The sequence below is a fragment of the Hesperophylax consimilis genome, chromosome 29, assembly GCF_061612785.1.
Source record: "Hesperophylax consimilis isolate HC1 chromosome 29, BYU_Hcon_1.0, whole genome shotgun sequence".
Lineage (NCBI taxonomy): Eukaryota > Metazoa > Arthropoda > Insecta > Trichoptera > Limnephilidae > Hesperophylax > Hesperophylax consimilis.
In genome coordinates, this window is record NC_142864.1 from 16,000,931 (window position 1) to 16,015,361 (window position 14,431).

The 14,431-nt window shown below is 32.8% G+C and overlaps 1 protein-coding gene across 2 annotated transcripts in view; it reads left to right on the plus strand.

Annotated features, from left to right (window-relative positions):
• The window catches only part of myo (growth/differentiation factor myoglianin), a 101,162-nt gene that overhangs the window by 72,921 nt on the left and 13,810 nt on the right, over nt 1-14,431 (plus strand). The window contains exon 1 of one of the 2 annotated variants that reach the window (XM_089649222.1): nt 13,617-13,800. The exons of the other annotated variant lie outside the window; for it this stretch is intronic. The gene's annotated coding sequence lies outside the window, so the exon portion shown is untranslated. Of the gene's footprint in view, nt 1-13,616; nt 13,801-14,431 lie in introns of those variants that run through there. 2 annotated transcript variants of the gene reach the window in all.

Genomic DNA, 14,431 nt, shown 5'->3' on the forward strand with positions numbered 1-14,431 from the left:
GATAGTTTATTGTTTATTGTTTATTGTTGTTGTTATACGCCCATAGGGGCTTTTACATAGATTATAAATAAGTTTTACATAAGTTATCGAGTTAGAATTTATACTAAGAGTTATAAAAGTGAAGAATTTTAAAAAAATATACAAGTAGTTTTTGAAGAATATGGCGTAAAGAAACATTTTAAACAACATAATATTTAACAATAACAAAGAACAAAATATAATATAAAACATTACAATAACATATCTAATCGTTAAATCTATTACAATAATTTGTATGATTCCACAAAGTGTTGGTTTAATTTGAATTTAAGATTATAAAGGGAATCATGGAATATATCTATAATACCACCAAACTTGTTGCCCAAATCATGCATCCTATTGGTAAGTGAGTTTGACTGATAGTTGGTTTTATATGTGTCGCAAAAGAATGTTGTATTTTGTCTAGTATTTCTTGTCGGTACATAGAGTTTAATAGCAGCAACGATGGCAGGGCTGTCAATAAGGTTGTTCATGACTCTGTATAATAAAATTAGGAGTTGTTTAGTTGAGCAGTAATTAAAATGTGGAGCAATAATGGAGTTATAAATGGTGATTGCAGTTTTTTCGGACAGTTTTTGGCGAATTCTTCTCAAAAAAGATATATTTTTTCCAATTTTTTATTTTTTTATATTCAGCATGTTTGTTAAAGTTGAGTCTGGAATCTATTATAACTCCTAAGTATTTTATAACGGTAACATTTTCAATAATTTCACCATCAATTTTGATTTTGCTTTCACTGGATGTCTTCTTATAACCAATTACCATAGATTTTATTTATATTTTGTATTTAATTTAAGCTTATTTATTTTTAGCCATCTTAATACATTATCTAGTTCATTATTTAAAAAATGTATTAGTTAATTAAATATGTATTATCAAACATACTGATTTCGGTTGGCTGCACGTGAAATATCTATCTTGTGTGAAATCTGATTCTCTTGACAATTCTCGACATAACAGTTCCAATTCTGAAAACGGCGATTAAAATAATTTTCTGTTAAAACTATTATATAGGGTTTTCCAATAAGAGGTGTTATTTTGAATAGCCCGCTATTTCGGTAGACGTTTTTTTGAAGCTGTCATTTTTTGACATTTGACAAGTAGAAACTACGCCATTAATAAAAAATGGAACGATACACGCTTCAACAACGCATTGAAGTTATTAAAATTCACTTAATCAAATGCAAATCATCTTGAGTGTTGAGCCCCATTTCCACCTCGGTGGCTTCGTCAACAAGCAAAATGGTCGCATCTAGAGCTTGGAAAACCCAAAAGTTATTGTTGAAGAGCCTTTCTATCCTCAACGTGTGACTGTTTGGTGCGGTTTATGGTCCGGCGGAGTCATTGGACCTTACTTTTTCGAAAATGAGGCTGGAGCAACAGTTACGGTGAATGGATTGCGCTATCGAGAGTTGATTAATGATTTTTATGTCCGGAATCGGATAGTATTGATCTGAACAACGTTCACTTTCAACAAGACGGCGCTACGTGCCACACAAGCAACGAAACCATTGATCTTTTTCTATTGAATTTCAAAATAACACCTCTTATTGGAAAACCCTGTATGTACTTTTGACAGTGATTGCTAGTGGCTTGGATTAGAGAATCGATACCCTGATCTCTGAGGTCCTTGATCACCTGTATTCCTACGTTTCACAACCTTAACAAGTTCATTTGTAGCAGCCCTGTGAGGACGTTGTCCTTCCCAGCCTTAAAATGTCAGGAGGACCTTCCTACTCCCACGGCCCTCGACATCTTGTGACAATGCCCTCCAATCACTACCATTAGCCCATTCATTACACACACAAACGCCATACGGTTGAATTGCTCCTACTAACTCCTTTGTATGCGCAATATGCAGCAGTTAATGGCGACCCAGATATAAGGAGAATAAACGCTCTCTCTTATCGTGATTAATTTTTGGAGTATTATGCCGTGTTGTGCTTCTTCCTTCTTTACAGTGTTAATCATCATGGAAGATTTGTAGATTGTGGTGAAATGCGTACAAGTATGTAGAAGCTATGCCTGGTTGCGCGACCCTCTTAGGGGCTTTCAGTATAATATTGTTGTATTCCCACGAATAGTTCTCCAACTCGTCGTGGAAGGAGATTATAAATAAATGGTTCTTTGTGATAAATCAGGGATTTATTAATACTTCGCGTATTACAATGGTGACTCGATAGTCGATCTAACTAGAAGCTGACTAATTGAGATCTTAGAACAGTAAGTTTGTCTGGGAGCATTCTCACTGGCCCTGGCGACTACTAGCCACTAGCTGCCATCTTACGGACTTCCACGAAAGCTCTATGCACTGCCCTCTATGGGTGCATCTGAGAAGCTCTTACTTCCCAACAAATATATAATAGATTTAAAACTCGTTAACACCTTAACACACTCTCTCCTGGTGAAGGGTTCGTGAAACACCATAAAAGTATTAATTTACACATCATTAAATTTATTTAATTTTAGATTGTGGGAAGGTTAGTGTAATCCCACGTGTCTCAAAAAGTTAATTTGCGATCACCCGCTTTTTAACCGGCCCAATTGCTCCCAATCGAACGGAGCCAGTAAGATTATACGGCATGCCCGAATGGGGAAGTACCTTGCCACGAAACACGGGGATGATTGAAACGTTGTAATCGTCCCCACAAAAGATGTTTCAATGTCAAAAAAATGTGTTCAATAATGTCTTCTGTGCCTGAACGCTATGTACTGACGCCACGAGGACAGGTCCCAAACTGTATGACAGAGAGATGTGTGTTGTATGTTGCGTCACAATTGTAGGTATCATAGTTTTCGAAAAAATTGAGACGGATCAATCACGACGCCTTTCAACTGTCCCCATACTACCCTATACATACAAATGTTTTTTTTTCGTAAGTATACATCAACCCAAACGTATTTCTATATTACAGTAGTGACATGGAGCTATGATTAAAGGTGCTACTATGGGTGCTACTGCGTACCTTGTCGAAACTTGTTCCGCTATTAGAATGCGATAGGCGGTGCGCCGGAATCGGTAGTTTTAGTTAGGGCGTTGGGAGAGTTGGAGGTCAGTTGTAGTTAAAAAATCGGTACCTATTTTTTCGCTTCATGTCTCATCTAAATATAATACATCAATGGGTTTTGCACGTAAAATACACTAATTACGTCAGAAAAATCGCGACCTATAAAGACAGACAATAATTTTATTTCATAAACGATACAAATTTTCCGAGTACGAGACGTTAAAAAAATGTTGCATATATACCTACTTTTTAGAGGCGCCACAACTTGTGTCATCTTCCTGGGCTATAAAAGGAGCATCTTAAGTCAAATGTAGGTCATTCACGTTCCGAACGTTGAATAGAACAAACCTGAATAATTAGCTCTAGAAAATAATCCCTTAAAATGGACACCACTGCTGACAAAGCTTTTAAGTGGTGGCACTACTGCAATCAGGTATGTCACAGTGTTGATCGGCAACAAAACTTAAGCCGTGTTTTCCAACTGTTTCAAGAGACTGTTGGCTTTTGTGCGACTTTTGTGGCGACGAACGATACAATTAATTACTTTATGCATAAATAGGAGTCTTTTTTAATTGATTTAATGACGTTCTTAAATGATCAGTCTCCGATATATAAACTGAATCAATTCCTGTAAAATTGCTGTCCTGCAGTCGGCAGCGCAAAGAATTGAATCGTCCTTGTCATTGAATTTTTTCAATAAAAATTATTATGTTTGAGGTCAACAGTCAAAAATTTTAAGTAATGTTAATTTGGCGTGCATTGGGAAGCCGTAAGGTCAGTTGACTACGAACAACACGATTAAAAACACACATCGGTGCACTTATTGTTTCCAAGTAGCTGGAACACTGAAGGAAAAATGCAATAGAAGCGTAGTTTGGGCATGTCTAGTACAGACAATACGACATCTAAGCAGAATAGATTTGATTAAGCAAGCTATCGACTTGAGTTTATCTGTTTTCTCTAGCACGCTTGTGGTTTATATAAAATATCGATGATTTTATCAATTTCGGGATAAAATTGGCCTACAGGCAGCACCGATACATTTTATCTGTTACTTGGATAGCTGTTGTTTTTTTGCTTGGATAGTTTTGCTTACTAATTTAATTAATTTATGCATTTGGTTATTGTTTTTTTACCAATAATCGTTGGTCGTTAGTTATTCCCGTGATATTCAGACTAAATTTCGATAATCCGTTTCTCCAAGAACATATCTATCTCATTTATCGCACAAGAGTCCCAACTGCTGCCAACCGTTTCGAGCCAGTGAGACTATTTCATCACTAATTGTCGTATGTTGTGAGGCTGAAGTTAGTGGGGAGGGGAAGGAGATGGGGAAGAGGAAGGGGAGTATCCGAGTCTTCAGACCTGGTCACCAAATACGGCTAAAGCCGTTTCAAGCAACGTTTCAATCCTAGGCGATACTGAGACTATATTCAACTCTGAAATTTGCAAGTGAACTAAATATTATTTAAAATCAATTAATTGTAAGATAAAACAAATTCTTCAAATAGAATTTACTTGCGTACGCCGGGATTTGAACCCGCGACATTCGGATTGCTAGTCGAGAGCCTTATCCCTCGACCACGGAAGCCGTCAGAATAAATTAAAAATACTTTAAATTTAAAAAAAACGTGAGACCCGAAGGAATTCATTCATATCCTTAATTCGGATAAAATTGAACATACATTTCTAATTCTCGTCTGTCTCGACACAAGTTTATCCTAGTGAGACAGACATAGAAAAAAACCTGCAAAAAAACATTAAATTGTTAATAAAAAATTTAAATAATAAAAATAAAAATAAATATATATTTTTTTAAATTACAATAGCATCAATTTGATTGGCTTACCTGGGGCGTAGGAGTCAACAAGTCTAGTAAAAACAAGTATAGAATACATTTACTAAATATAATACCCATTTCACTCTTATCTAATATATCGAAAATTTTTGAAAAAATTGCTAAAAAAAGACTAACTGCATTCTTAAAAAAAAACTTGATTATAAATGAAAATTAATTCGGTTTCACAGAGGGAAAAAGTACCCAAGATGCCATTGCAAAAATTTCATCTAGTATTCAGAGTACCATGGACAAATCAAATAAATGCATAGGAATTTTTATTGACTTAAAGAAAGCATTTGACAGCATTTCCCATGAAAGACTTATATTAAAATTAAAAGAAAATGGCATTGACCACTTAGCCCTTAAATGGATAGAAAGCTACTTAACAGAGATACCTCAAATTGTAAAATCAAACCAAACTTTTAGTACACCACTAACAAGTACATTTGGCATTCCTCAAGGCACGGTCCTCGGACCATTACTATTTCTAATGTATGTAAATGACATTTTCCAACAGAAAATCAAAGGTGAATTAATCTCTTATGCTGATGATACTGTTTTATTAATAAAAGGTCAAACATGGGAACTAGTTAACAAACTTGCAAATGAATGTATTAATATCTTAAAATCATGGTTTGATAATAACCTACTCACACGTAATGCCGAAAAAACAACATATGTATTATTTTCACTACAAAAAATAAATAAACACAAAGTAAATAATAAATAATCCATGATGAAAACTGTGACAATGTCAACTGTAAACTACTTAATCCTATTTGTACTGTAATCAACTCTTCTTCTGAAATTAAATATCTTGGTGTGATCATCGATGAAAATCTGAAATGGAAAAGCCATATTACGGAGTTAGTAAAGAGAATAAGGAAATGTATATATATATTTGTTAGGTTAAGAAATATTTTAAATGTGAAAATACAAAAAAATGTATATTACGCTCTTGTCCACTCCCTGCTTATTTACGAAATCATAGGTTGGGGAGGATCTTATAAAAACAACCTAAACTCGGTAAAAGTCTCGCAAAAATTATTATAAAGGTAATACTTAAAAAAACTCTACTTTCCCAACAAAATTGCTTTTTAAATTGTTTCCAGTACCAAATATTGATGATATATTTAAGCAAACTTCCATTATAAAAATGTGTGAAGAAAAAAATAACACAGAATATCAAGAATTTTACAAACTGATGAGAAATGGAAATCAATTTATTACGCCAATCTTTAAAACAACTCAAATGCAAAACCATTATATTTACCAAGCCATAAAAAACTACAATAATCTCCCTTGCGCTGTATTACGAACCAACAAGAACAATTAAATAAAATGAAACTTTTTTTCCAAAAAAACTTTTATTAAAAAAAAATATATATATACAGGGTGTCCGGAAACTCGTAGTACAAGCGGGAAACTGGTGAATCTACATCACATTTGGAGTCGATTTTGTAGTATATATTTTTTTTATTTGAGCTTTCGTTATCGAGTAAATCGAGTTTGAAGTTGATTTTTTTTTTTTTTTTTTTAATCAAATTCTTATAAATTATTACTGAAGATCAAAGTACTCAACTAATTAAAACTATTTGAAAGTAAAACAAATGAAGAAACTCGGATTTGAAGCATTATTTTGAAATCACCCTTCATTTAACCCGGTGTAATCATAAAATATTTCTGCTCTGCAGGGTTAAAACATCTGTTATTCAACCCTAAACACCAGAAAAAATTTTAACCCTAAAATAGCCGAAAAATATTTTTTTTTGGTTTTTTTTTTTTTTTTTTGAAAATGCTCAAATCAAAAAACTTTACGTTTTTTGGGGTTCCCCATGTGGTGTAGATTCTCCAGTTTCCCGCTTGTACTACGAGTTTCCGGACATAACATAACATTATAACATTGAATCGTGGCTCCCTTATCCGGCACAAGAGTTTTCTTTTCTGATAAGGTATACATGACCAATTATGAACCTAAATATTATATTTTACAAAATATGTATGTATTAATGTAACCCATATGATCTATATTAAAATAATAATAAAAAATAAAAAATTTACCTCCTAGGTCATTTGTGTTCAGTGAACAAGAACAATATTTGGAACGCAATAACAAATAATACATTTATCTGTTTGTGAGTTTTTGATTCCAGTTTAGTTCAGAAATGTTTGAAATGCAGCATAAAATGAGATAATTTGTAATCATGCACATAAAAAATGTATTTGTCATTTTTTAAATATTTCTATTTAAAAATGATACTAAAGTTGAAGGAACGGGGCAACACTAGGTGGCGTTGGTGATATCTCTCCAAGTTTCAATATTGTTTTTGAAATCGGCATTTTTTAATCTGAACGATAAATTAGCTATTGCGATGACAACCGTCCTACTAAATAGATTCTTACACGCCTGTTCAACGTTGGTGTAGTAAAGCCGGCCTTGGGCCTCGTTAAGGAGACTTAACTCTTATAACGGGATTTGCTCGACGCTCACATTTTAATTATTTCTGATGAAAGTATTATTAAAATCTCAAATATTCCTAGAGGGATTCCTACGGATGTAAGTTATTTATATTTAAGGTGTGTAAGATATCTAAGATATGTCAGTTATTTTCAGTAAGGTGTTTTCATTAAGGTGTGTAAGATATCTAAGATATCTCAGTTATTTTCAGTAAGGTGTTTCATTAAGGTGTGTAAGATATCTAAGATATCTCAGTTATTTTCAGTAAGGTGTTTTCATTACGGTGTGTAAGATATCTAAGATTTCTCAGTTATTTTCAGTAAGGTGTTTTCATTACGGTGTGTAAGATATCTAAGATATCCTCAGTTATTTTCAGTAAGGTGTTTTCATTAAGATGTGTAAGATATCTAAGATATCTCAGTAATTTTCAGTAAGGTGTTTTCATTAAGGTGTGTAAGATATCTAAGATATCTTAGTTATTTTCGATATGGTGTTGTTTTCTGTTTATTTATGTTTTTTATGTGGAAACTTCACTGGAAACAAATAAACATGCAAACATGTAAAATTTAGTTATTTAAATAAAATTGTAAAACTGTTTGTTTTCCTAATAAACTAACATAAAATAAAAAAAAATAAAAACTGTTTTTGAAATGTGATAAAATATTACTATTAAAAATAAACATATCATTTTTGAAGTATTGAAATTTTGAATTTAAACATAAAAAGTTTTAAAAATGGCTCACCTTACGTTTTTACGTCGAAACACTGAACTGAAATTACTGATACAATAAAAAACACATGTTTTAATAAAAAAAATACTCACCCCACTCTCTTATCGTATCGTACAAAAAAATATTCACAAAGATTCATAAATTTTTCTCAAATTGCGGTTGGAACTTTTGTTTCATAGAGGTGTATATTTTAATTATTCTGTGGTTAACTTCAGTATTTAAATATAAAGCTTGGTGTTTTCTCTTTCTAACATAGTTTAGTTCATATTTCTAACTATGACGGTAAGGGAGATACAAAGATTTCTATGAGCTGATAATTGCTGTTTGTTTTAAAAACCGAACAAATTAGCCCGGGGAGTTAACGGAAAGTTTATTTTATAAATGAGCAGCAACACGATCCAAATAAAACGCCATAAAATGCACATAAAATAAAGATAATTAAAATTACTCGGTACATAATGAAGAGATTGGAGCCCAGGTCATTCAATAACCTTTTTACTCCCGGCAAATGCAATATTAATGATTAATATTTAATTATCTAAAAAGCTAGCGACATTATTATTGAGGTAACAATATTCATATATTTGCAATCTCTATGAACCTTTATAAAAAAACATAAAAAACGCGCTTGACAATTTATAAATTTCCTTACTTACGAACTGAAACATACTAAATTGTTATAATAATAATAACATGGCATTTATATAGCGCAGTTTAGTGTCATTTCACTTCAAGTGCGCTTAACTTTTATTGTTTATTAATGACATAGGGATGTTTATAAGATTTGTAAAATTTTTATTATTTGCGGATGACATTAAACTATACACCTGTATAACGACAAATGAAGACTCCATTCGTCTACAAATCGATATCGACGGTATAGTAGAGTGGAGTCATCAAAATAAACTTCATTTTAACAGTAGTAAGTGTACAATTATGTGCATTACAAGGGCAAAGCGTACTTTATATTTTAACTATAAAATGTCTGGTACCTCTCTAAAACATATTTCGATAACGAAGGATTTAGGAATCACTTTTGACACGCGTCTGACTTTTCGAACTCATATCGATTCGGTGTGCAACTCTGCAATGCGAATGCTGGGTTTTGTTATATGTAATTCGAAATCTTTTACGAATACGACAGTCATAAAAATGCTTTATTTTACTATGGTTCGCAGCATTCTTGAGAGTGGATCGATAATATGGGGACCCGAAGATGCCCTTTACTCAAATGATGTAGAAAAGGTGCAAAAAAAGTTTATGCGATTCCTCTACATGCGAGAGTTCGGATATTACCCTTTATTGAATCCCTCTGATTTTCTTGCCGGAATGCTGGGGATAGAACGTCTAGACGTTAGGAGAAATATTGCAATGGTGTTAGTGGCGCACAAGCTGCTAAATGGGCACATTTGCAATCCAGATATTCTGGAACGAATTTATTTTTATGTCCCTGATAATTTCATCAGAGCTAGACAGCACAGATTATTTATTTTTCCAAGGGGCAGGACCAACCTACCAATGATCATGCCTTTGGGGAGAATAACTACTTTGTTAAATCACATTTCTTCTGTGATTGAAATTTTCAATTTGAACCAAAGAGAATTTAAGACGGCAATAAGCATACTATTTAACAAATCTGGTTAATCAGATAGTATTGATGTATTTACCCATGCAAATAAATGTATAGGGGTGTATATATACTATATATACTTCTTATAAACTGTAATTTATAAACTGTTATTTGTGAAATGTAAATGGAATATACTGTTTTTCACAATAAATCAAAAAAAAAAAAACTATAACAAACTTAAAAACGGTAATTTAGTATTAATGGTCATGTTCTTAAAATTATTCAATCCTACAGTGTGCCTTACCCAATACAGATTTAATATTATAACACATATACTGTTTGTAAAAAGTGATAACAAAACTTAGAATAATAATAACAGCAGGACAGGACAAAACAAGAATATTAAAACTAAAATCCTTAGGTTGGGGTGGGTGTGCAAAAACTGTTTTGGACAAAATTAGCAAAAGCTCAAAAATCACTACTAAGAGTAATCCTCAAAAAAACATTTAGATATCATAGCGATGCACTATTTGAAGAGTTCCGAGTTCTGGATGTTAGACAACTATACATGAGAAAATTAATTTAAAACACCCATCAACAACGCCACCTCTACCCCACGACACCCGCCACTCACGGAGAAATCCAATTGTACCACTCACAACTAAAACATCTCTCGCTCAAAGACAGTTCTCACTTCTCACAGGTCCAAAACTATACAACTTCATGCCTGATGCTTGGAAAAAGGAAAACACAGATATTCTTCATAAATTGACCACTAATTGGTTTCATCAATTAGGTAGAAAGGAGTGAACTAAACAAAAAATGAAATCAAACATAAACCAAAAACAAACAACAAAAACTCCAACAAAAAATAAACCATGTAAAAGATACCTTTATGTTCTAATCTTTATCATTATGTGTATATATATGTACCTACCTAGTACTTTTAAATTAGAATGCTACCTAAGCAGCAGTTAATCTTCTGTTTAATTGGATATTTTATTTTATTCTATTTCTTCTCTTTGTTATTCATATTTATACAAAATATGTTAGTAGTCTAAGGCACCAGTTAAAAGTATTATTTCATTATTATTTTAATACTATACTTATCAAACAACTTATCAAAATGTTAATACTCATCCTAATTTGACTGTCCTAAAACGGGAATCCTCCTAGTTGGGCAGTCAAAACATTTCTTAAATAATGTATATAAATGAATAATCTTTTACTAAATAAATTTAATAAAAAAAAGCATAATATAAAACAGGAGGTTTGTGCAGACATTTTAAAAGGTATAATAAGGAGGCAACCGAAACCAAACAATTACCGAAAGTTTTAGAATATGGCTTATTATAAAAGTTAAGATAATTCTTTTGAACCTTATATCTTTTTGAAGAAAAAGATAATACTAACGGTCTCAACTGGGAATCGAACTTAAGATCTCTGTCCTACCGGAACAACGCCTTTAACCACTCCGCCATTGCGACCTTATTATTATACTTTTTGTGGATCTTATCATTTTTGAAGATCTCGTATTTAAAATTCAGAAAAAACTATATTATCTTGTAAAAAATTTTTCGCATATTTTTGGCAGTTTTTTAAATGATGACAAAATTTTAACGAATTGGTTTGTAGCTTAGATAGTGTCTCAGACAAACATATCCGATTTTCAAATTTATATTTCACACCTATTGATATACAGGGTTTTCCAATAAGAGGTGTTATTTTGATATTCAATCGTAAAATCTTGTTGAAAGTTAGCGTTGTCCAGATCAATACCATCCAATTCCGGCCATAAAAAATCATTAATCATCTCTCGATAGCGCAATCCATTCACCGTAACTGTTGCTCCAGCCTCATTTTCAAAAAAGTAAGGTCCAATGATTCCGCCGGACCATAAACCGCACCAAACAGTCACACGTTGAGGATCGAGAGGCTTTTCAACAATAACTTTTGGGTTTTCCGAGCCCCAGATGCTACAATTTTGCTTGTTGACGAAGCCACTGAGGTGGAAATGGGCCTCATCACTCAAGATGATTTTTCGATGGAATTCCGGATCATTTTCACGCATTTCAAGGACCCGTTGTTGAAGCGTGTATCGTTCCATTTTTATTAATGGCGTAGTTTCTACTTGTCAAATGTCAAAAAATGACAGCTGCAAAATTATCATATACTGAAATAGCGGGCTATTCAAAATAACACCTCTTATTGGAAAACCCTTTATATTTATATATTTTTCAAGTACGTATGATACACGTCAAAATGAAAGCATCCAAAATTTGAAACAATTTTAATACCTAATTTTAACTTTGTTATACATAATGATCCTTATATATATGCGAGCTGAACCTCAACTTGTGGGAATGGAACGAAACAGTCGCAAATGGCGCGATACGCCGCTTGCAGTTGCTTCGTTCGTAATTCGTGGCTCGGCTCGCGTTTCGGTTCGTAAACGTATCCATACATTTACAGGAGAAGATTGTGAACTCATAAAGAATCAGGTATGATTTGAGATTTTCACGGCCAAAAGTATTATAGTGATTTATTTTTGGGGTATTATACCGTGTTACCAAACCCGCGAGACTAACTCACCGAACCCCCTGGGGTTGGATGGAACCCAGGTTAAGAACCACTGCCCTATATGCTTGTAGCATGATGATGTCAACTGCATCATATAGTCTGAAAAGATTAGTTTGGGATCAAAGACTACTCCTAGGTCCTAGATGAATTTTATATGTGACAATGTTAATAACTGTAGCAGCATTCTATTCTTAGTCACGGATTTTAATGAAGTAAAATGGATATACGAAAATCAATGAGATATTGAAGGAGTTAAATATCTTATTATTATTTACTTAAATACTATATTTTAATGTACAAAAAATAATGGCAATCATTTGAATTTCTAAGAAAAGGTGAAAACCTGCAGCACAAACATGAGACGAGGAAATGAAATAAGACTTCCCTTCAGAAAAAAAAACCAAGAGTCAATAGTCCTAAATGTACGGAGCAATTAAGATATTTGGTGAATTACCAAACGAAATAAAATTAGAAGAAAATTTAAGCAAATTGATTTCCGATAATTATTTGTAAAAAAAAAACGAATAATTTTTATTTTTTTAACACGACCGTTTATTATTTCACCTGCAAATTTGTTTGTACGTTCCGTTTCGGCTTCCGAAAATCTGCTGCATCTACTTTATTATTCAAGCAGGTCTTACAATGACTAGACGACTAACTAACTTTACTGAGTTTTTCAATATAAATGCGTGAATATATGATAGTGACGTTTCTTTAGACTACTTTTGACTAGTTGTATATTTCCCTATAAATTAAGAAAGGAATACAAATACAACATTGTATCAGTGATTCAATTCAATATATTATCAGTATGCCTTTCTTGAAAGAATTGAGTTTTTATACGGACAAATGGACATAGAAATCTATGTTAATTTTCATATACGGGCGCAAACAAACAATTCGTCTTATTTTTTTAAAGCATAACTTTCAAAAGCTGTTTTTTCCTAAAATAATTGAATTATCTTCATCCATGAACGAGCAGATTATGAATTATTTTAAGGAAGATTTAGCGGTGTTAGTACCTAAAATATCAATCACGTATGTATGATCAAGAGCGCATTACAAATGAAAATTACTAATATCAAAAAAAAATATTTTACATCGTTTATCACACGTGTAATAAAATACTTTTTATAAATCGTGAAATTTTGCTGGAAACTGGAGAAGATTTAAAAAAAAATGGGAAAAGTAATAAAACAACAGAACTCAGTTTGTTTTCACTTTCAGCAAATTGATTCAACGCACTGAATCCGACATACTGAAGCGAAACAGAAAGAGCTTTCTGAAAATTCCGCAGGGCGCTTTACCCGGGGCACTCTAGAAGCAATTATGGCGGGGTCCCCCCACTACAATTCACTGAACTGAGCTCAGTTGACGCCGGGACGTCGAAGTGAAAGGATGTCTTCATTAAGTACGGATAAATCGAACGCTTTTCACTTTACGAGTTGCTGAATTAGTTTCAATAAAAGTGATGTTTTTATTATGCAGTAAAAATTATATTATTTTTCACACGTTATAATTTATTAGTGATTGAATTTAGTGCTGTAAAAGTTGTTTTCCTGATAAAAAGCGAAGTATGTATTATATTTTTATTATAAGACAGGTTTGTGGCCAAAGTGTCAAGTTCGCTCCAAATCCCCTCGAACTAAGACATCCATAATTGTGCAAGCAACAATATTAGTTTTGTGTTATGATTATTTTTTATGTGTTTATTGCATAGTAGTCACAAATATTGCTAAGTACCTACCAGGCTATTCAGATTCAGTCACTAAATACGGCTAATACCATTTTCAGTAACGGCGGTCATTCTCCTGGGTACTTTGAGAATCAGACACTCCGTATTAGAAAGTATTAAAATATTTTTAACTAGACCGTTTAGTTTTCATTTGTCTGCAAATTTGTTTGTAAGTTCCGTTTCCGGTTCCTAAAATCTACTGCAACCACTTTATTATACAAACAAGCAACTTTGACTAGATGGCTAGGTTTGACTAAGCTTTTCAATATTATGGTACCTACCGGCATGGAGAAAGAATTTTACCTTAAATTGTGCCTTAATTGTGCCTTAAATTACCTTATTACAAATTTAAAAAAAAAAACAGTAAGTAGGTATTTATATTTTGTTTCACTTGATCGTGCCATGTCCTCGGGCGCCCTCGACTTCTGTAACCATTCCCTTCCAAGCTATAAATTGTCATCATACCTCTT